At 40.5% G+C, this 24,659-nt stretch overlaps 1 protein-coding gene and 1 long non-coding RNA gene across 3 annotated transcripts in view; both read left to right on the top strand.

Annotated features, from left to right (window-relative positions):
* The window catches only part of LOC146519031 (cadherin-4-like), a 217,642-nt gene that overhangs the window by 41,922 nt on the left and 151,061 nt on the right, over nt 1–24,659 (top strand). The gene's annotated exons all lie outside the window — the stretch shown is intronic.
* The window catches only part of LOC146519032 (uncharacterized), a 38,628-nt gene continuing 18,862 nt past the window's right edge, over nt 4,894–24,659 (top strand). The window contains exon 1 of the long non-coding RNA XR_014874250.1: nt 4,894–24,641. This is a non-coding gene — a long non-coding RNA (uncharacterized LOC146519032). The remainder of the gene's footprint in view (nt 24,642–24,659) is intronic.

Here is a 24,659-nt window from a genome sequence, read left to right as displayed (position 1 = left end):
TGAATCTACAATAGGCAAGCAGCTTGGTGTGAAAAAATCAACTGTGGGAGCAATCATCAGAAAATGGAAGACATACAAGACCACTGATAATCTCCCTCGATCTGGGGCTCCACGCAAGATCTCATCCCGTGGGGTCAAAATGATCATGAGAACGGTGAGCAAAGATCCCAGAACCACACGGGGGGACCTGGTGAATGACCTGCAGAGAGCTGGGACCAAAGTAACAAAGGTCACCATCAGTAACACACTACAACGGCAGGGAATCAAATCCCGCAGTGCCAGACGTGTTCCGCTGCTGAAGCCAGTGCATGTCCAGGCCCGTCTGAAGTTTGCCAGAGAGCACATGGATGATACAGCAGAGGATTGGGAGAATGTCATGTGGTCAGATGAAACCAAAGTAGAACTTTTTGGTATAAACTCAACTCGTCGTGTTTGGAGGAAGAAGAATACTGAGTTGCATCCCAAGAACACCATACCTACTGTGAAGCATGGGGGTGGAAACATCATGCTATGGGGCTGTTTTTCTGCCAAGGGGACAGGACGACTGATCCGTGTTAAGGACAGAATGAATGGGGCCAAGTATTGTGAGATTTTGAGCCAAAACCTCCTTCCATCAGTGAGAACTTTGAAGATGAAACGAGGCTGGGTCTTCCAACATGACAATGATCCAAAACACACCGCCCGGGCAACAAAGGAGTGGCTCCGTAAGAAGCATTTGAAAGTCCTGGAGTGGCCTGGCCAGTCTCCAGACCTCAACCCCATAGAAAATCTGTGGCGGGAGTTGAAAGTCCGTGTTGCTCGGCGACAGCCCCAAAACATCACTGCTCTTGAGAAGATCTGCATGGAGGAATGGGCCAGAATACCAGCTACTGTGTGTGCAAACCTGGTAAAGACCTATAGTAAGCGTTTGACCTCTGTTATTGCCAACAAAGGTTATGTTACAAAGTATTGAGTTGTATTTTTGTTATTGACCAAATACTTATTTTCCACCCTGATTTACGAATAAATTCTTTACAAATCCTACCATGTGAATTCATGGATTTTTTTTTCACATTCTGTCTCTCACAGTTGAAGTGTACCTCTGGTGCAAATTACTGACCTCTGCCATCATTTTAAGTGGGGGAACTTGCACAATCGGTGGCTGACTAAATACTTTTTTGCCCCACTGTACAGCAAACATCATATGCCAGGCCAACTTACAGTATTAAGTACTGTGTGAGATTATAGCAGTGAGAGCTCTGTTCAGGTCTGGGAACCCAAATGTCGAGGTTTAGTGCAATGTTTGCATCACCCCCCCCCCACCCCCCACCCCGCTCTTTGTTGGAATGAGAGAATTTTATAACTCAACAACCCCAAACAAATTAGTTACCTAGTCCTCATCTTCAAATCCTATTCTCTTGAAAAAATGAAAACATATACAAGAATGTGTGTTATTGTTCTGATTTCCCAGAGTGCTTGTCTCTTTAAAACGATGAACACTAAGAATAATGTCATCTTAATCCCTTTAAAAACCTAATTAAGACCCCTTTACATGGTTTATACCCTATGTCAATTAGAGATGGTGTTTTAAATCAAGTGATGGACCTGTTAATGTAATTAGCCAATAATAAGGTTATTCAATTTTAAGTGACAGCTATGCCTCTGTTATCATTGTAGATTGCCTGTGGTCTATGCTATAAACAGACACTTAAGAGATGTAGCAGCAGGAACTAAAGCTCCCCACATGCTTATATAGCACTACATCATGTCATTGCATTTAATCTTCTCTCTCCCACAGTTTGTGTTTGGCCCTGTCTCCCTGTGCTCTCCTTTTTCTTTTATCTTCATTTTCTTATTTTCTCTTTTCCCTCAGCCCCCGGCAGATGGCTGTCCCTCCCTGAACCTTGTTTTAGAGGTTGCTTCCTGTTTAAAGGGAGTTTTTCCTTCCCGTCATCACTAAGTGATCCCTTATAGGGGGACCATTTGATTGTGGGCTTTCTCCCGAATATGGTAGAGGGTTTATCTTACGGTACAAAACTCTTTGGCACTATATAAATGAACCTGAATTAAAATGAATTTAATTCCAAAAGGGGATTCAAATTCAAAAGGGGATTTGCTTATTTTATAAATTACACAAAGGAAAAGGACAAAAATATGCATTAGATGAGGGTATACATTGGTTAAGGGTGAGGAGGGAAAACTTGGTGTCTACTCATACTAGGTATAGTTGGCTTGCACTGGGTCCAAACATTGTCCCTACTCCACTGCTGACCTGTATTCACGCCGCGCTCAACAATCCAAACCTGAGTGCCCTTCAGATTGTCTCGATATCTCAACTTCACTCTCTCAGAATCTCTCTAGCTCACTTTTTCTCTCTCACACACACAGACATACACATATGCTTTTGATAAGAGTTCCTGCATAATATGAGCTTCAGGATTTTCCACATTTTGTGGGTTAATTGGGGACATTTAACTCATTTTCACAAAGGCAGTTAACACTAAGAAAGTGTTGGAGTTCTGTTTTTGGTTGCCATTAGTGACCACATTACATGTGTATCGGGCTTAAGCGCAATACACATGCATGGATGTATGGATCCCGTGGTGTTTGTACACCTTCAAACACTTTGAGAGACCTGCTGACCGTCTCTGGCTACTTCAGCTTCCTCCCACATCCCACAGTCACAAAGACATGCGGAGGTATTTTGTCTGTGGATGTGAGGTAGATTAAGTGCATAGAATAAAGCACTGTACAAATGCATGGATAAATGTGGCTTGTAGTCAGGCAGTGTGAGTGGTCGGTAAAGTAGAGAAGTGCTATATGTTAATGCCAGTCCGTTTCCATTCATAATCCATCTGTACATGCCTTAACCACACACACAGACATGCACACACATGTTTTTGCCCATCACCCTGCATTTTTCTCACAGTAGCTTTGTGTTAGGTGTACAATAAAGAAAAAGTAACCATGCAGTTTTTTGTAAATTATATAAAACAAAAGAAGTTTAAAGCTACTGCCTACTGCGTCTCTACTATTAATGTATGTACTGTGAAACCGCCGTGTCTGATCAAAAAGTCTAAATCCTGTCATGGCTTTTACCACAGAAGAGTGTGTGAAAATGAAAAGCAACAGGTATTCTTTTCTGCGATGGTTGCGTAACACTTGAAACGGTTGCACTGAAATGAGAACCGCTACAAGGAATTTCTTTTGTTTGCGCGCACTAATGTTACGAGAGCTATGATTGGAGATTCATTGTAATCAGATTCCATGTGCGTAAATATAATAACCACGTATGGCTCGCTTATATATGCAACGATTTTTATTCTCAGTATGAACAAACAAACAAATTTAGCAAATATGCAAAGCAAATATGACAGAAAAGCTGAGGTTGATAATATAGCTAACGCTTTTAATGAGCTTCAGTAATGTTTTCGAGGTTCTCGAGGTAAACCTGTGAAGTACCCAGAATGATGTTTTGACACCTTTTAATTGCATTTAAAGTCAGAGGCAGTTTAATTACTGGAGTGAGCTATAACTGAGTAGCAAAACTTTTAAATCTTGCACAGGTTAAACTATTTCTCAAAGTATTACCTTTTATTTATTGTACTCTACTTCTTTCAACTGTAAATTTCATTCTGTAGTTACAGATAGGTTTTTTGCTATTGTATATAATGACGCACTTCCCAGAAGAGTTTCCCTTTTTATACCTTCTTTCATCTTGAGGATCTTAATGTGCACATAACATTTCTAATGGAGGCCCTTACACAAGGCAGCTATTGCATTTAGTAGGTAGAGTTTCTTCAAGTGACTGAATCCTGTAATTCTACTTACTGAGACCTTCTGCACTCTTAAAAGTGCTCAGAAGTAGAGTGGATTCTTAGACATAATCAGGGATCACAGCCATTAGGAATTTTTACCGTATGCATACATGCAATTTTGTCTCCGCCAACCTGCAGCCTAAACCTGAAGACTGTCTTTTGACTGGAAAAACTGTTTCTGTACACCTACACACTCACAGCACCTCTCTCTCTCCTCTCTGTGGCAGTAGTTTTTTTTCCCTGCTGTTGCCCATTCACTCATGGATGAAATGAAGTATCCTGTGCCGTGTGGATGGATACCTGCCCAAGTTAAACTCAGTCTGACAGGTTCTAATGCCCTGGTCAGTGTACTAAATTAGGTATTGGGAGATAGTGAAGGCTTCCTCTGCTACTATTCCCCATGGCCTTGGCCTCTTTTTCCAGTTATGCAATGAGTTCAGGGACTCTTCGGTATTATCAAATGTTGCTAGTGAGGAATCTTCCCTGTAGTTACCTGCTGCGCAATGTATAATCTGTCCACACGGTTACAGTGGCTAAATGCATCAAACAGCTTTTTGGCTGTGGTGTGAAGTTGCCTGGCTATTTGTGACTTGATTGATTGAGATGGATTTCTGTAGGAGCAGCCTGTGGAAATTTAAGTGTTCAGTGGCGAGCTGAGAACACGGGCAACAGAGCAAATCATTGAGGCAATCGACCAAAAGCTCCGCGGTCAATTTAAATGCGAGAAACCTAATATGGAGACAAAAGTTGCTTTGTTTTGTGTCTTTTGGGGGGTGGGGTTGAACTCGGTTCAAAACTTTTCTGCTCCCCCCCGTTCCGTGCACCATCAGCGTGCATGCATCCATCCTTTCCTCCTCTCTCCTCTTGTGCAGTCCTGTGGTAGCATGTTTAGCACTGCTGACATGAACAATGGTACCATTGCCTCTGTCTTGCTGGAAGGAGCGCCTCGACAATTCACACTGATTGTTCTCAAATTGCCCGGCTGGGAGAGTCAGCTCTTCTGTTTGATGCTTTAAAGTGCCTCTGATTCCACTGGTGCAGGTATTTCCAGCTTTCACAGATTTTTCAATCCTACCCCCCACCCCCCACCCCCCTGCCCCCCCCCCCCCCCCCCACTCCCGTGATTTTTAGGGTGAAAGAGTGTAGTAAGGTTTTAGAATATTGACTCTGGAGCTCAAGGAAAACAAAGCAGAGCAAAGAGGAGCCGGTGCACAGGAGTCTTTCTCCTTCTGCAGTGTCATCCATCTTAAGCTGAATTCATCACATTCTGCTCAAGTCATTTTTCTGGAGGAAAAAAAAAAGAAAGGTTTGCCAGTGGAGGATGCATTATTCTGCTTTGTTGCGGTTGCTTTACAAAATGCTCAGTGTTACACTAACTCACCTCTACAACTATTATCTGAATAAGCCCATAAAAGCTATGACTTCTTTTTCATCCTTTGAATGATTTGCACTGTTGGAGGAGTTTCCTCTTATCCAGCAAACTTCCTCCTGTTGTTACTTGGAGAAAAATATTTATGCATCAGAATTAAAACCAAAATGAATCTTTGATTAGAATTAAAAACGCTACCTGTTAGGTGCCTCAGCACCCACCACACAATAATAAGATGGTGATCATGATTCTTTTAGTTTGCTTATTTCACTGAGAAGCGATCTGCCGCAACATCTGGTTTCCATCATTTTCTGACACTTTGTGTTTCGAGTGTTAATGGTCTTGATGGTTAATTTTAAACATGGAGATAAAGTGTAACACATCTGTCTAAAACGAAGTTTAATGGAACAGATCCCAGTGAAACAGACATCTGTCACCAAGTGAAAGTCTCCAGATGTGTAATGATAATTGGACCACAGCAGTAGATTTGTCACACGTTGCAGCATCTTGTGATGGAGCACGATGATTCAGCTCCAAGCAGCTTTTGCCACTGACTTGTGATGAACGCAAAGTCGAGCGTGTTCTGTGCAGTTGGAGTGTCCAGACAGTTGTGGTGATGAATGCATGTATCATCGGAGCTGTGAGCGTGACAGGTCTGCCATTACGTGAGAGTGATAGCTCAAATGGAGCACCTATAATTACTGACCTGTCAACGGAGGCAGCCCGACTGCCTATCCCATATCCATGCACTTTAATTGAAAAACACCAGCTAGATTGCTGCATTAAACTCCTGCATTGATGTCTGTGAGGCTCTTTGTGGAAATATGACGCGTGCTGGTTAGCCCCTGCAGCAGGTGGTGACAATGATAGTAACAGGGACTGGTTGGTAAATGATTTAATTCCCACTCGGCTCTGCTGCTGTGTGGAATGCGAAGGTGAAGCTGTCATGCAGGATGAATACACTGAAAGCACAGACTGTATGTAAAAGATCTAAGTAGCTTCCAAGTTAGAAAAATGAAGCCAATGTGGACGTGCACCCTGTTGACCTCTAGCTGCTGTGAAGATGACAAGCAGCCCACATTGGACTCGCTTGGCTGTGACTTCAGTTAACACTTTCTTGATGACTTTAGGAAAGGGCTAACTTGTGATCGGTTACACATGAATTATACTTCTGCGTCAGAGCTACACCATTGTAACTTATGTCATAACTCTATTTTAACTCTACACCACAACCTTCTACCTGATGTGCACATCCTGAGAAATGTACACATCGGGTTGACGGATACCTCGACTTGATTGATGTGGAAGGTTGCGACGGAGGGATAAAAGGAGTTTCCAGTTGCACCATCAGTTAGGATGTAGATTTCCTGCAGAAGTCTAAATCAAGCTTTAGATTCACACCTCCTTTGTCATGTCATGTTAAAAAAATGATGGAAACAGTCAAAATGCTCGGCTTAAGGCCTTAAGATTTCACCGTGTCTACTATTATACACAGTCTGTGATGTTGAGTATTAAAAACTGCACCAGTAGTGTTATTTAAGGCTTAACCATAACATTTTCTTCAGTTTTGGCTAGCCACCTCATCTCCACTCATCCTGTTTAACACAAGAAAGTAGTTTAATGTGCTGCATGTTCTGTGCCACTTCCCATACTAGTATTACATTTTTGGGTAATGGAGCATCTTTAACTTTCTCTTCTTCTGTGTTGCAAAAGTTAATCAGGAAACCATAAAAATGCAATATCAGTGGAAGATAAAAATTTCCAGCACTACCATCTACATATGTGTTCCCTAAATGACTAAAAAGGTCATTCAGTCATTAAGTTAAATAAGATTATCAGTATGTTTGCATACACATAACAATGATGCTTTGTCTTTGGGGTCGGTGTTTGTGTCTTGTGTGTACAGTTGAGTTTAGCACTGCATCCATGCACGTGCATGTCTTCTGTCCGACCTTTTGGCCTACCTCTGAACCCATTATCTCTGACAACGCACCAACACGAATGCCCTTCACCGTGCAGGCTTATCACCTGCCATTCCTCCCCTGTCACCTCGTCTCAGATTCAGGACGAGCTCGGCTGTTCCCCGGTGCTCCTGTTGACCCTGCCTCTGTGAACAAGACAGAGACCTTTTGAAGGATGTCCCCGCCTAATCCCGCCACCTCACCCTGCATTGACGGCTTGTGTTTATCAGCCGGAGCAGGTTAGGCTTGAGGACACTCTGCATGAGGGAGAAATAAATAGACAGGAAAAATCAATAGGAGCTGCATCAGTGGGCTCTCACGCTTTAAGAAACAGGTATTCGGCACATCATTCAGCATAATGTCTCACCAGAATACGTTGTCGAGTTCGAGGTCGAGTTTAATCAGTGGTGGATTTGATCAAAAGGTTTTAATATGGGCTGTATGATGTGCAGTAGCAAGCATCCTTTAGTTTATTAATGTGAACAGAACAATAAAAACTAAGTCCACAATATCTGCGCCTTTCAGCAAGTTCATCAATGTTGAGGAAGTTGATAAAACTTTATCAAATTGAGTCAGCATATTCTTCTTTGCACATCCAAAAAGGCACAAAAGGCACTTTTACATTTTCTTCAGTCTTGCTGGGAGATTCTGCAGAACACCATGGTGTAGTCCTCTGGGTTTTGCTGACGCAGCAGAATTAAGCTGAAGCCACTGTTAGTGATGTAAAGCTGCCTGTGTTTATAGGTGACTCCCGTGCTGCAATAAGCCAAGCTGCTGCATCTACATGATGCGCTATCAGATATCAAAGGCTTTTTGATTTCTTGTTGATAAAATAACCACAATTTGCCAATATTGTTATACTGCATATTCTGAAACACAAAAACCCCACAGCAGATTGGTAGGGTAATTGGCTGTAAAACAGCTCTGTAACATAATGGAGGTGTCTAAGTAATCTCAGAGCTGTTAGTGACACACTGAGATGAAATAACCTGTCATAAAAAGCTTGGACAGGGTAGTGTGCCACTTAGATAAGATTCAAAAAATGCCCTGAGTTGAAAAGCCCCCCTATGAGACTGTCTTTATGTGTACATTGGATTTGTTCAAAGCACCATCTATATTGATTAGATAAAAGAGCGGCTGTGTAGACAGGACTGAGTTTGAACAACATTTGTTGTTCGGCTTTTGTTGCTATAGTTTAGCGTCTATGCTCTTCACAGCCTTAGCGTTGTTTTCCTCTAAGCTTGTACGTTCTCCGTGATCTTTCATATTCACTCACACTTGTTGGAAAATAGGTTTAGTCTTTTTTGTAATTGCCTACTACCAAAAACCACAAAGAAAACACATTCAATGTCTGCTGTTTTGAATGATCTGAAGTTTGTGGCCATAAACGCTCCAGCATATGTGCTCAAACCCCACACTGGACTTCTCTGAAAAGTGAGAAATTAATTAAGCAAAAATTTTAACCATTAAAACTAATTTTTCTGTTCGGGAATGAAGCTAAATAATTTCAATTTGATTAAAGAGCTTGCGTCTAAAAATGTGAAAAAATAATTTTGGCACTTACCAGTATTGTTGGTGGTGGTCTAATGAATTTGTTAAGCATTGTATTTGGGAAAAACTTCAGTAAAAATGAGTTCCGGGAGGAATTTCTCCTCCTGGAAATCGTGACCAGGTTACTCTCACAATTCTCAAACCTTGTTGTGACCACTTTCATGTTGAAACTATTTTCTTTCTCTTGTCTATAACCATCAGCCAAAAGGCTGGTTAGACAAATGGCACTACAGGCCATAGAAAAGCATGTGTAAATTTGATTTTGTTGAAGCTCCATTTCACTTAAAAAGCCAAAGTAAAGCTGTGTTGTGTTGCATCGGGGTTGTGCAAAGTTACCTGTGGCTCTAGCCTCCGAAATACAGACCAGAGCACATACACCCCTGCCAAACATGGCACTCCTAACCTCAGTGTGATGAAAAACTAGTTTGAAAGATATTTTCCTGTAAGTCTGAACCAAATCCCCCAGCAAATGCATTCTCAAAACAAAACCAGTGTGCAGTGCTACAAATGTGCAGTGTTTTGCACTTAGGGGTATGTAAAGAGATCTAAATGGATGCTGCAAAAGAATAGCTCTGGCCAGGCTTTCCTTTTTAAGGCCTTTCTGATGAATAGCAAGCTTGGTTATTCTCTCAGTATGAGGCTCTAATAAGCCCAGGGACCCAGTTGAGGCCCAAAAGAGAAGTTCTATTTAAACCAATCTAAGGGAGCACGGAGCTTGATTTACGATGTAGGACTGACTGCAGTGCTGCTTCTTTCTAGCAGACCCCCCTCTGTAGCCAATCACAGTCAAAACATTCAACACTTCCTGCTATGGCTGACTGTGGACCCTACATGGTACCACTGCTTGCACTGTTGTCACTGCCTCTAATCTATTTGATTGATTATGAGCCTAATCCCCACATAATTCTCTGCGTTGTCCCATGTGCTTACTATATGGAAGTACTAAAAGGCTAAAGGCACTGTTAACCATTTCCTGTGTTCGTTTGGAGGGTTCGTTTACCCCATATATATCTCATATTGGATTAAGTATTGGGAAACTATGACCTGTAAAGGTCAGATTTAGGTAAGCCAAGTATGTGATTTGCAGCTACCATCCATTGATGGATGTCACCGGCAATGGTTATATCACTCAAGCTCATGTTGCATGTACTGAAGTAATGGAGCTGTCTTTATGTGAAACACGCTTGACTTTTCCTCAAGGGACTTTCACTTTTAGCAATATGAGAGAGAGCTTGGAGGGAGAGACTTGTGGCAAAGTGCAAATTGCATTGCAGGAAGCAGGTAGAGAAATATCAGTCAGAGCTTATTTTCATACAGTTACAGTATGCTTCTCTTTTCTTAGTAGTTGCATCATACAAACTGTTCCCGGTGGTCATACCCTTAAGGTGATGACAGGTTAAGTCTTTCAACCTGTTGCTATTGTAGAAAAGATGGCACAGCAGAAAGAGTTGTGAACTCTGACCAAGCAGCACGGACAGCATCTGACTTTTGTTCAAACCGGCGCCGAGCAGCGTTGACACAAAATGACTGTGTGTTGGAGTGGCAGACAGTAAGAAAAAAGCCGAAGAGAGGCAGCATGTTATCAGACCAGCATAGGAACCAAGCCACTCAGAGTGATAACACAGAAAACACATTCACATCAGACAAGCTGCCTCATCCCTGGTCTCCCACTATCTCCTCTCCTCTTCTCCCCCTACTTCTTTTGAAATAGAAAAACAGTCAGAAAATGACAAGTTTGGATTTGCTAACCCCCGAGTCTGCGCTGGAATGAGGTTGGAAGAAATTCAAGTCCTGGAAGAGAAAGGACAGTCCCTTCATCTGGACCGATAAGGTTTTGTGGGGTGAAGAGGCACCTTTTGTGAACGTGCACACTGCCACAAACTGCTTGAGGATATATTTTTCCATGTACTTTTCTTAGCATACAAAATGAGACCTTCAGCTCAGTCCAAACCTTAGTTAGTAGGCATTGCATTTCCTCAGATAAATATTTAATTTGCCTAATACAGGTAACTATAGCTTTGCATATATTTTGTGTGTGGAACTCTTTAAGTTAAACTTCTTCATCTTGTTGGATGATATTTCTTCAATTCACACGATAAACCTCCCAGCTAATATCGATATACAGCGATCCATCACCAGACTTCATTAATGTTGGGACCATCAAACTAAAGTAAGTAGGACAAATTTAGAAGCACTTCATCGCTCTTATTCGACATGTCTGACTACCTGTCATGCGGCAGTCTACCAACTCAATATCTGTAACAGTGGGGAGGCACTCAGACATGAAAGCAGCAGTATTAAAATGCTTCTTTAAAAAATGGAACAAAGTCACTCAGCGTCTGATGTCTTAAGCGGATTGAGAGAAAATCCAGCTGCCTTAATGTCAGCTCAACTGTCTATGGAGTATAGTGAGTAGTAGGCTTTGTGGATGGCGATGTTAGTGAGGAGTGGACTCAAGCTGACAGCAAGAGGTGAGAGGAGAGGAGGGGGGGGGAGGAAATTTGAGGCTTCTTTTAATGGCGGCAGGTGCATTTGAACTGACTGATGTGGCTTAGAGGAGAATCAGAAAAAACAGGTGTGGTTCAGCGATTGGGGACGCGGGGCCTAAATTCTGCACTCTCAAGGAAGAAGGATTTTAATTGGTTGTGACAGAAAGACATGACAGCACTTCTGCTTGCTTGTCAGAATTATTGAGAATTAAAACGCTTACGGAAAAGGTAGCAGAAGTTTTGACGGCATAACACGTCGCTTACATGTGAGTCACTAACGTGTTAGTAAGCACCCTCCTAATTATTTGTGAGTCCGCCTGAAGCGTGTGTACACGTGTGAACGCGGTAAAGGGCTCGACTTAATCTCACAATCGCACCACCAACAGACACTGCGCGGCCGCAGTTTCTAATGCTTGTCCCACATATTTGTCGTGTTGCGGTTTACAAAACAAAATTTATCTAATTTTGACTTTTGTCGAAATGACAGCAAATCGCGTGGATTATGGATCCTCAAGGAAAAACCCAGCAGCTACGAGCACAGAGGAAGCGAGGGAGACTTTACTCAGCTGACTTTAACAGTTGGAACCGAGTGAGCTCATTCTTTGCCAGGGAGCTGAATGCATTACCAGTGCCAATGCAATATGCAAATTTTGTTAAAGGAAATGTAATTTTCCAGTCCCCCTTGTTGATTGCACTTAATGCAGCTCGCAAAGAGATGGTGATTTAATTCAATATCTGAATGCCACTAATTTAAATCAAGGAGCAGATTAATCTGCGGCCATTGTAATGCATAATGCAAATATTTGAAGCATATGCCTTTAAAAGGGGAGGTAGAAGGGAGCCAGTAGAGGAGGAAAATGTGCCTGTTCTGCAGAAACACCACCTGTGGTCATTTACTTACCTTATACGTCAGCTTATTTCGTGTACGTCAGACACATATATGTACATTAAGCAAATTAGGAATTGTTGGACTAGAATGCATCAGCCTCATAACCAGGTTTACGTAAATAAACCTGGTTATAAAAATTTGAACCAACAGACTAAAAGGAGCAGAGATGCTAACAGCATGTGATGGGTGTCCTGCTGTAAATCTGGCCTAGCGTATAATGTGTGTTAATGTTAGCTGGACCTCCTGGGCTGCTCTAACATGGGGCTGAATTTTCCCTCGGGGATCACCGACTTATTTCTGCCATCCTTTGCACAATCCACCGTATGCTGATGCATTATGTTTTTCATTATCTGTTACCACTCCTCCTCCCCCCCCCCCCCCCCCTTTCCCTCTCTCCCTATCTCACTCGCTCACACCTCCCACAGTTCTGGACTGCATCTAACAGGGCATGGTGATTAAAAGAAATGTCAGTGCATTCATTAATAATTCCACTGAGTACTGCTGCGCTCACTGTGCTTATTCAGTCATATCGGGCATCTTGGAATTGTTCAATTGCTGTACCAAATGACACTCTCTGTGCCAGGATATGTTATACAGTCTCTTAGTTTGTGTGTATGTGTTTGTGTGTGTGCTCATAATGCGTGTTCGAGTGTGTTCAACCTCTTATTTCTTTCCTTACTTCTTTATGGGTTCACTCTCGATAGACTGTGCAGTGTTACAAAAGAGGGAAATGGGTCCTCACAGCTGGTCAGTCACTCACTCTCTCCCTTACTCACTTTCTGCTTGGCCTCTTTTTTTTTTTTCTCCTCCGCCCTCCTCTTCATCACTATTTCTCTTTTGCTTAGGAAGAAGGCCACAGCTGGCCAGATATCCACATAGAGCTATGCCTGAGGGAGCCCCACGCAGCTGGCGGATAGTGAGGTGCAGTAATGGAAGTGTTGGGGTGACGTAAAGAGATTAAGGACAATGGGGGTTTGAGTGGTGCTGAGATTTGAAAAACAATGTGGTGATATTTATTTTGTGTCCATTTGTTAAGTTAATAGTTCTACTGTGTAAACAGGGGTGTAACAGCAAATGTGTAGTGACAATGTAATACTCAGAATATATCATATGTAATGCTGATATCATGTTCCGTACAGTTGTGGTTACACACTCTCTTGTCACCTACATGCACTTAGATGTGTTAGATGGTTGGGAGGGTTTGCAGTTTCAGAAAAAATGATCTCATTGGACCATACAGTTGCCGAAACATACCCTAGCTTTAACCAGATGGTGGCAGACACAAAATGGCTATGAATTATTTTTTTTTGTCATAACAAACACCGCCTGAACCAGAAAACACACTTTAGAGTTGTTTTGCAAGGACTTGTCTATATTTATGTATAACAATAAAAACCCACTGTGGCAATTTTCATGTGGGAAGAAAAAAAAAAGTAGCTTGACAGTAAATCTAAGCCTAGTGCAGACTGACTGTATTTTCACATGTAATTTCTTGTGAGCGTGCTGAGATCTCTAACAACGATGTTTCTGTCAGGCGTGTTCTCTCCTCTCGCTGCTTCGATTTAGTGCTATTTCTGGTTGGCACATTGTGGTTGGGTTTAATGAAACACATCTTTGAGCTGTGAATCAGGAAGCCGGCTATTAATACGTTATAATACCCATTGTGTTCATTCATTGTCAGGCAGAGAAATGGACTAGTCTGTCTCGCTGTTATCGCAAGATAACATTGACAGCTGAAGCTAGAGGTGGACACAAGCCTCACAGTAGTCAACATCTGGGCTCTACCTGCTGCAGATATCATTTGCGATGGTTAGAGTTTAATTTACCCAGAACTATAACTTAGGCTAGTAAATTTAGATAAAGATTTTCAGTGCTTCAGTAAATAGCAGAGAATTTGTATTAAAGCTGAACACTCCCAAAATGTCACAGAAAGTAGTAATTTGCACCTTCCTGGTTGCTTTTGATTTCATCTTTTAATTGTCACAGTGAGTCCTCGTTGCTGTTGTGTTTCTGTGCTCAGTGAGTCAATCAGCGAGTCCAGTAGCTTGTGCAGTTTCTTCGCAGTCCTCCTCCTTGCTAAGAACACCGAGTTCTGAGGACGCTTACAAATAACCAGGACAAGTCAAGGCCAATTTATTCACTCAGAGACATTTTAAATGCTTGAACCTAAATGTTGCTAAATAGACACAGAACTTGCTGAATTTCTTCTACTTCACCTTCACCTCTCATTTATCATTTATTTATGTGGATGGGGGTTATTTGCTTATTTTTGAAAGTAAAAAATGTAACAGAAAAAAGTAGCAAACCCCCCCCCCCCCCCCAAAAAAAAAAAAAAGTAAAAATGAACTTTAAAACATAGCTTTTCGATAGAGCCTGAGACATTTATCAGTGTGTTGATATTATCAGCTAGTATTAAATGTTTATTTTATTTATCTATAATGCTGGTAAATGAAAACTAAAAAAACTAAGAGATGGGAGAACCACCCTTCAGATAAGTTATGAGTGTTGGGCAGAGTGTAAAAGAGTGAATTAATAATTACACATAACAAATGAAATCTGCTCCTGTTTCATTTGTCTGAAAATAAGAAAAGTGTCCGGTATATCAGAATATAGGATTGTTAAATGACCAAATATCAGTATCTGTATCCGTCTTATGAATAGCATAATTCATCATTCAGGCTCTACTTTATGGTCTGCAGGTATTTATACTTAGTCAGTCAATATCTCACTGCGCATCAAATCTCATTAGTTGTGGCAGTCTTTTGTTCCTACACTAGATTCAGTTTCCTACCTACCTATTTGATTGCTCTATTTACACTGTGTTACTGCTGCATTAAGTTACTGCTAATGTCAGTCTAACAATTCCTACTGCTGTTGCTTAATATTAAAAGCAGCAAGAGATAATCATACCACATTTTCGTCACCGAGGTAAATGCTATTCACCTTCAGATACTACAATATATAGAGTTAGATAAATGTATATTACAGAAAGTCTAAGATCTTTATTTACTAGCAATAGCTATGAAAAAAGATGAAAATACAGAACCAGTTGGCGAAAAGAGGAGTTATTAGCAACTCCATCCATCCATTCAATTCTTCTTCAGGTCACTAGCGCATTCAGCTCCACAGCATCGAAATAGCAAACGGATCATAGTGCGCCTGCATCTTTGACTAGCCCCACGTGCATGTGTGAGGAGGTGGTAGTGACCTGGTGAAATCTGGGGTCTCTGCAGCAGAACAAGGGGAGGGCAGGAGGAGTCGTCGCCTGCTGCCGCGCTCTCAGCTGGAATTCCATTTGTCCCCTCACCGGAATGAAATGGCATTGATTGTTGGCTCAGATGTCTAGCAGGAGGGTGGGGATGGGAAACAAGGTAGAAGTGGAGCGAGGGGGAAGGGTATGCGGTGAGTTTATTTGTCACAAAAAGAGGCAGATGGGCAGGAACAGAGACATCTGATGGAGACGGAAAAAAATAGAGAACAGGGGAAAATGCAGAAAAAGTGCAAGGCTTTTACTAAATCCATGCTAGCCCTTAAAAGGGAGAAGAAGAAGAAGACAGAGAAAGGGGAAGGTTTGGGGATAAAAGAAACGAGTCTGGGCATCAGTGCTATGGAAGCAGGTGGTGGCGGTGGCAGGCTCATCCTCAGATCTTTCTCAGTAGGATAACTCATCAACATTCTTTCCACAAATTTAACTATTATCACAGGAAAGGAAAGATGGGACCTGGGTGCTCACAGGGATTAGTAGTCATGCACTCACGCCATTGCAGCTTTGAAAATGGTTTGCTTCTACTAATTTTTCTTGAACATTGTACCACTCAATAAAGAGAATACAGAAAAAAAAATAACATCTCTTAATACAAACTGACATTTTATTAGTATATTAAATATTAATTTGGTGATGATGTCTCAGACACATACTAAAGCTGTCCTCATGATCTTTACTTAGCTCTAATTAGTCAAATATTGTTTAGAAAATCACATTTAGAGCAAAGCAGAACATCTGAGGAGACGATAATGACTCGACATTCTCAGAAACGTCAAATATGAACCCCCTCTGCTGTTATTCACTATAGCAATAAACAACTAAAGTATGCATAATGGTGTATAATAGGCACCTTTTCCTGCTGTTTCGTGGCACCTTACTCATGCATTCCAGCTAATGATGAAAAGAAAATCTTTTTCGGTTATTTTCAAGTGTTCGCAAAGCATAAACATTACTGCACCTTTGACCCCTGTTTTTTTTTTTTTTTTTTTTTTTGTCTATTATATTTGTGCAGTAAATCTGATAGCTGAATGTATCCCTTTTTACAAGAACTGCAGAAATAAATAATATATTAAATATAGATAGTAGTAAAAAATTTCATTAAACAGTAGCGAAATGTAAGCATAGCTCTCAGAGCACAGGTTACTGCACATAGCTTTTAAAGAGCTACCCCTTTTTTGCATTTGATAAAATATATAAAGTCTGTCTCCAAGAAAAACATTATTCATGTAAATGATGCTCATGGTTTTGTTCCTTTTTACGACTTTTAAACTGTGCAATGTGTGCTTACTGCGACAGTTAAACTTACGTCATTATTTTTCTAAATTCTAGCAATTTTTGTGTTTTTAACGTTTTCATTTTCTCGCAATCGATGAAGCTTTGGTCATTGAGGACTTCAAGTTACTGCTACTGATTTAACTGGAAGAAGCAAGACCTAAAGTCACCAGCATTTTCAGCTAACAGTGTTATTGTATAAATATATGTGTAGCTCTAAACACACAAACTATTTTCTGAAGTTTGATCGGTGTGGCTGAGGGCCACCAGATTTTAGCTTTGGCATAAATTTTCAATGTCTGAGGGGGATAGTGGGCTAGACTTTTATTGGAGGCCCTCGGTGGCACAAGACAAAATATTTTCTGCCGGTGTCATCACTCTTCTGAAGCTTGCCACTGTGCTAATAAAGAAAATGTAGGAAAGGCTTGTTGCAGATGTTTTGAAAGAGTATGAACCCAAGTCACGATCTTTTCCTAAGTCTAATTAAACAGCAGCTAAGATCAAATGTCTAGTAATGGAATTAGGTTGAACTCACCTGTTTAATGGTTAAAGTCCTTTCATTCTCGCACTGCCAGTTTTCTGATGGTTGTGGGTAAAGCTTATATGGCTGTATGCTCCTCCAGAGCGCTCTCCTGACACTAAAAGAGATACCCAGGTGAAACATATTTTGTTACATGATTCTAAATGTGAAAGTTAAATTCAGCTAAGCTTTGAAGATGTCCTACTGTGTAAGGTCTACATGCAGACAAGCCCGTCTGTGGGTGTTTCAGCTTAAAGAAATCGTGATGCGGGGAATTCTATAGAACCAAAAAGCCTCTATAGAGGACATCAAAGGAAAGTGGTCAAATGTCTGCTCTGGGAAGTGCAACTCCTTATGCTGCGGTCCCCTTTCTCTCTGTCTTTGCTTGCTTTTTTGTTTCCTTTTTCTGTCTGCCAGCCTAGACTGTGGCGTTCCTTCTCGTCTTTTCTCCAGGGAGATTCAGTTGACATGCCGCGGGCTAAAGGATATTTGCTCTGCACATCAAGTATGCATCATGCTGCTGTTTCTGTGGACAGCCCCAGAAAATGTGAAACAAACAAAAAAACAAAACAAAATATTTGTATATACTTACTAACAACAATTCCCAATGCTAGAGCGACAGGAAGTCACTGGTTTAACGCTGAGGGTTTATTTCCTACCTGGTTAAAAAGGTTGAGCAGGACTATTAGCTATCAGATTTGTTTTGACACTAATATTGTTGAGCAAATAAATGTCATGACTACACTATCAGAGCAATGAGACGCGGACTCATGCAGTCAACACATCCCGACGTCAAATATCACCCACACACACCCAGGCGCAACCAATAATAGCCTATTTATTTTTTATTTACTTACCAAGGATTGAATCTGGCAAGTTGGTTTCCTTGTGCATGAATGAACAGGAGTGTGTGTGTGTGTGTGTGGGTAGGTAAGCCTTCATAAATGTGAATACATGTCCAAGATTGTGTATGCATAAATGAAAAGGGAATGAGGGCTTAATTACAGAGAGAGAGAGAAGGAGCATGTGATAACCTGATGGCTCCACTGCATGGAGAAGAAACATTTCTCCCAGTTGGAACAGCGCCTGGGACTCTGGATAGATTAATAATGAACTGTGCATTTATAATTCTGCTGACTCATTGAGATACAATATCGCTGCAGCAGGGGGCAACATCTGTGGTTTTAGTAATTTATTTATTTATTTAAATTCTTTTTCCTTGTTGGAAAAAGACTCTTGAATAGCCGAGCACGGTGATAGAAGTAATGAAAAGTGAAAGGGTGGGGTTATTACAAGGTCAATCCCATTAAGAATGCCTGAGGATGAATGTATGGGCCACAGCTGCCGGGCATGTTGGGGCGTGCCCTTCATCAATCACCAGCCTTTATGGAAGTATGGGAGAGCTGATTGGATTATTGCCATATTTCTGAAAGACTTAAGTGAATGACAAATTAGGAGGGGGAGAAAAATACACAAAAATATTTTGGTTATTATTAGTAGCAGCAGTGGCAACATTGTAACAGAAAATAATGTTCCTTCATTACCATAAAAATGGGCATTGTAGTTTTTCTTTAAAAAAAAATAAAAATAAATCCACATTACACACCATTTTCATACCGTTTATTACACCAGCCGTATTAATCCCCAGATGAAAATAGTCCTCATCAAATTCGCTATTTACTCCTGTTTCAGTATTCTAAGTTAAAATGTGTCACTTTTATGTGACAATTTTAAACCCTTACATCTGCTCAAGGAATTACCTCTGTCACAGACAGTCCTGGGAATTGAGCGCTGTGGAATAAAACACTGATTATTTTTTAATGCCATTTGTGGCTCTAAAGAACAATTTTCAAATAACACCAGCTTTATTATCTTGCTGTAGTGTGTGGAAATTAAGCCTTTGTATACACATGTTGACTTATAGTCTGATCATATAATATGTTGGCCTGGAATTGTCATTTGCATATATTTAATAACGGGTTTTGTTTTCCAATAAAATTATACACCATATTATATGTTATTATATACATTTCCCAGTAATATAGCAGGTGTCAGTTATTTCTTCTAGCAGACAGCATAAGCAGACACAAAGAGAGCTGCTTGAATTCATGAGTATCTCCATCTGTGTAAAAGGTTTTGATGTGAATCTCCTCTGGGAAGCGGCTTAACAATAACACGCCAGCAGAATGCATGCATCTCCTACACTCCTGCACCATGAGTGTGTTCATGATTTAAGAGCACATAATTCAGTTTCTACACCCAAATTGTGTATTAGTTAGGCAACATATTATCCAGCAGTGCAAATGTTCTAATATGCATCTATAAGACTGCTGAACCAGTAGACAAACAGATGACAACTATGATTGTTATCTTTCCTTTCATTGATGTATTGTTAATGCAGTCAGTGCATTGCTTGTTTAACTTAGCCAACATTGCATGTATTATGGTATTATATATTGGCCTAATTTATTAAAACCTTAAACAGACTTTTATGAAGAAAACAAAAAAAAAAACCCCAGAACATTAGAAATCTTTCTTTCTGTTTGCAGTTTAAATTCTTGGTTAGCTCAGCTGACAATTATTAGATGTGCCATTATTCTTCTCTGCTTGCTAACAAGTTGCAAATTTCTTTTCGTATTGACCCAGCCATATCAGTAACGCATCCTTCCCTCTCCGCTCGACCACCCATTGGAACCAGCTAGGCTTCAGGGAGAAGACAACCTCTCCAACGGCCAATTACACCATTAATTGCTTATCAGATCCAATTTGGGATTGCAGTAAATGAAGCAAAGTATTCTCTGCTGTGCGTGTGTGAGCCCGTGTGTGTATGAGCATGTGTGTATCTTACTGTGTTAGGCTCAACGCAGTGTGTTGCCCCTGTCATCCCCAATCAGTGGAATTGAAACATCTAATTGCTGAGCTCCCACTCGTTTGCCTTCCAAAACATTCTTTTGTTTGCCTAATCAGGCACTCATACACACCCTAACACAAACACACACACACACATACACACACACACACACACACACACACAAACAAAGTCAGAGACTGTGATGCATCAGGGCTTCCTTGTGGATTCACTTACACATGCCACATGCATTTGGAGTGTGAAATATAGAAAGATGAGCAAAAGTGTACATGTGCGCTGACAGGAGGTGATGCAACTGATGAGGAGCATTTTATTTCATAGTCGCGGTCACGGGTAAATGTGCTGCCACATCCTTTAATTAATAAAGGGGCATTAGAGAGCCTCTCCACTCTTAACCTCTTCTGCCTCTAAGTTTGCTTGTAGCGCTAAGTATGGATATCCCTGACAAGCTCGCCTTTGGTATTTAATTTGTGAGCTCTAACTTGTTTTTTTTTCTTTTTTTCCTTTCATTTGTTTTTTTCCAGTGAGCTTCCTTTAGTCTCACTTGTGATAGATGTTTAAATAAATAAACAGCATTGACGTGGCTTGGACTCCTATTGATTTTGCTCATCCCGGGCTTGTAACCCAACCAAACTCTAATGAACCGTGCGAAGATTGGGCTAATTTGACCATGACAGGTGAAAAGTTCACCCTTCCGCTCTCCTCTCTGGCACACGATCTCACCTGGGAGAGCACACATGGAAACAGCATTTAAAGAGTCATGCACACGCACACACACCCATTCATCAGCAAACACAATAACCTGGCTGTTTACGTGATGTTGCATAGTACCTGCAATTGACTCATTGAAGACGTAACCATCGATGCGTTCACTGGTGTTGTGTCAATTTTTTGATAGCGTTTCTGATTGATTTATTTTCTCAGGGAAAGTGAATCAATGGAAATCTCATTAAGGTGGAAGGTAAAGGTCACAGCACATGTGTAAACGAATGCCCCGGTGGTTCTTAACACAGTCTCTATGTGGTTTCTGAGATATATAGAGTTTGCGGTGAGGTAAACCAAAGTTTGCTTTGTTTTACAAAGCCAGAATGTTCCAAGCGGATGCAGTGATATAATGCTGTCACCTCTTGTATTTGTCACAGAAATGGTTGCACAACACAGTGATTCACTCCCATAAAGGATACAAACCACTTAAACCACACAAATTGTGAGGCTTTTTTATCTGAATGGATTTCATTTTAATGACACAAGAACAAGTGCTGGGCTGATTCATGGTTCGCACTGATATTGGAAATTGCAAAGTCAGATTTGTAGCATTACTGCATGAATCAATATTTCTATATGTCAAAAATGGCTACATATAGACTCACCAGCCACTTTATCAGGTACATGTTGTTAGTACTTTTCTGCAGAGCTGCCTCAGTTCTTCATAGCATTGATTCAACAGGGTGCTGTGAATATTCCTTGGAATTTGGTCCATATTGACTTGATAGCATCAAACAGTTGCTGCAGGTTTGTCGGCTGCACATCCATGAGGAGAATCTCCCTTTCCACCGCATCCCAAAGGTGCTCTGTTAAATTGAGATCTGCTGACTGCTGAGGCCGTCTGAGGACAGTGAACCCATTTGGATGCACTGTAAAACCTAATGTTGTGCTTAATAAAAAATATTAAGCAGACTGAACTCAGTTTTTATCAACTTGTTATTAGCATTCAGCACAAGTTACCAGTATTTTTTGTTCAAAAAGCTGATTATTAGAGTTGGCTTAAAATAGAAAAACTAAGTAAGCTGGAAATTTGGCTTTTCAGTGTGGGAATGTAATTAAGTACATTTACTCTATTCTGCACTTAAGGAGTTTACAACTCACAAGTAGCTTGCATTACCTGAGCTTTTGGCTCCCGTTTGTGCCTCTCTGTATTTCTGCTTCGCTATATTTTGTATTTTACTTCATTATCTTACAGGTTATATTACTGTTGGAATTTTATATATCATCTATATGAAACATACCAATAAATCACCCAGCTGTGCATATGGGTACAACTAAAATTATTTATTAGTTAATCAATTATTATTACACCATTAATTATTATTAATTCGATTAAAAAAAAAAAATTAGGGCCGGTATTGCAGATGCCAATACTGATACTGATGTTTTTAACCTATAAATGCACATAAGTAGGAGCAGTCTATCGTGATTTATTACATGAATCATCATAGGCTTTCAAATTCTGAGCACATTTTAATGATTACTCAATCACTGTGATTCTACAATAATGAGTTAACACAATAAAAAACACAGCTTTCAGCTTTTCATGGATTGTGAAACTGTTTTTTGCTTTTTTTGGAGACCTGAAATTTAAATGTCTGTCTGTCTCTGTCACAACGTATGTTGTTTAAATGTGCAGTGGGTTGTAAATAAAACAGACATGACAGTCATCATTTTCATAACCGATGTTTGAGGTAAATGTTTTCATTTTACAAAAAAATTAAATTAAACTGTTATTTCACACAATTCAGTGTGCTACATAGTGAACGTGGAGGACAGAAACCAAAAGAAAGTTTTCTATAGTCACTGTTGGAAACAAAGTATCGACCCACACTAGTATCGAAACAATACCAATACCAATAAAAATAAGTTTTTATCGATACTATCGTTATTTGGATCGATCTGCCTGCCTCTAGTACTGGTCTTTCTGGAATAGTTTGAGCAAACCTGGCTGCAGTTGGAGAAGCTTCAGCTAAAGTGGTTATTGTTGGCATGGCACACTGATTTGGTGAGTAAATGGTTTACTCTTATACAAACTGTTTTTGTGCCTTCTTCGGTTTAACACCAGGTTTGTGAGCTTGCTAGCTAGCTAGTGTTAGCCTAGCTTTCTTATCACCAATGCTTTGAAAAAACTTTTCAGTGAAATTTACTGTTGTTGGTACTGTTGTGGCTGATTTTGAACATCTGTTGCATCTGTTAATGTCAAATCTAGCCAGTCTTTAGCAACATAAGCAAGCTGTTTTCACACTTAACCAACCAACATTTTTATTTCAACGCATTTTAAATAATAGTAGCCATATTATTATTTATTTTATTAAAAATTGTACTTTGATACAGGTTTTGTTGTGAAAGTCAAAGCCACATTAAAACAAAAATCCTTAAATTAGATTAGTGGCCTTTTAAGTGTTTAAAATCTAGGTTGTTTTAGCTGACAATAAAGTAATTTAGCCTTCTAAAAAACAGGTTGAAGTCCACATTGAATCATTGGAAACATTTTTATTATTATTTTATTATTATTTATTTTTATTCATAAGTACTGTATACATTAGTCTAATTTGGTTGTATGAGATGTACATTGACTTTCTAAGTATTAAGCTATAGTGATTGCACAGCCATTAAAAATCAAATCAGCTACTAAATAATTAGCTGTTCATTCTCTGTCTCCTTGCCTTTTACTTTTTCAGAGATTTTCTGAGTTTATAGAATTGTCATTAGACTGTTTCTTTGAGATTTCTTTGGGGCTCTCTACCATCACTCCCCACATTACATCAAATTCTTGCAAGTCTAGAAAAGGAGCTGTTGGACAGAAAGATGTCACCTGAGTGGTAACTATTTTGGTTTTCCAATATATTAGTAATCTTCAGTGCCATTTATATTAATCATGCGGAAGTTTAATCATACTTTAGACCAACCTGTTTTAATTCTTGTTTGATTTCTGCTTTGGCTTGGGGAAAGTGTTTCTTTACTGATCTTTTCCTGTCTTCTGTTATTAGACTGCACTATGCTGTTGTCCTCAAAGGAATTCCAGTAGGGCTTGGTGTAGACTCCAGGAAATTCTAAAGGACGTGCTGTATAAGTAAATACAAACAACAATAATTTGGTCTACATTTCTTAAAAGAGTTAGTGCGTGAAGTTGAGGGATACTGACCTCATTAAAAAGCTTGGGCTCTCTGTGGCTCTATGTTCTGCACACTTGGATGAAGAAAGGAGCTGAGCTATCATCTGATCACGACATTGTGGTGAGTTGGATCAGGTGCTGGGGGAGGATGCCAGACGGACCTGGCACACCCAGGCGTATAGGGTGCATTGGGGACCCCTGGTAGAGGCCCTAGTTCAAGAAATCTGACTCCCAGTTCGACAGCATTCCGAGAGTTGCGGGAGACATTGAGTCAGAATGGACAATATTTTACACCTCCATAGTTGAGGCTGTTGCAAGGAACTCTGGTCGCAAGGTGGTTGGTGCCTGTTGTGGTGGTAAGGCCTGAAAAGAGCCATCAAGCTAAAGGAGGAGTCCTATCGGGCTTGGTTTGCCATCATGTGGTGGCCTCCATCTCTCAATGGAGCCATTCACAGCCAAGTGTGAAGTGGCGGGAACGAGAATCAGCACCTTCAAATCTGTGACCATGGTCCTCAACCTGAAAAGGGTGGAGTGCCCACTCTGTGTCAGGAACGAGTTGCTGCCCCAAGTGGAGGAGTTTCGGTATCTTAGGATCATGGACAGGAGTGAACTGAGAGGGGAACGAGAAATTGACAGATAGATTGGAGCCTCAGCTGGAGTCATGTTGACGCTGTACCAATTCATCATGGTGAAGAGGGAGCTGAGTAAAAGTGAAGATGTCAATTTACTGGTGAATCTACATCCGTAGCCTTGCCTATGGACCTAAGTCATAAATAGTGATTGAAAGAACGAGA

This window comes from Neolamprologus multifasciatus, chromosome 5 (genome assembly GCF_963576455.1).
Source record: "Neolamprologus multifasciatus chromosome 5, fNeoMul1.2, whole genome shotgun sequence".
NCBI classification, from domain to species: domain Eukaryota; kingdom Metazoa; phylum Chordata; class Actinopteri; order Cichliformes; family Cichlidae; genus Neolamprologus; species Neolamprologus multifasciatus.
This window is presented reverse-complemented; position numbering and strand designations above follow the sequence as displayed.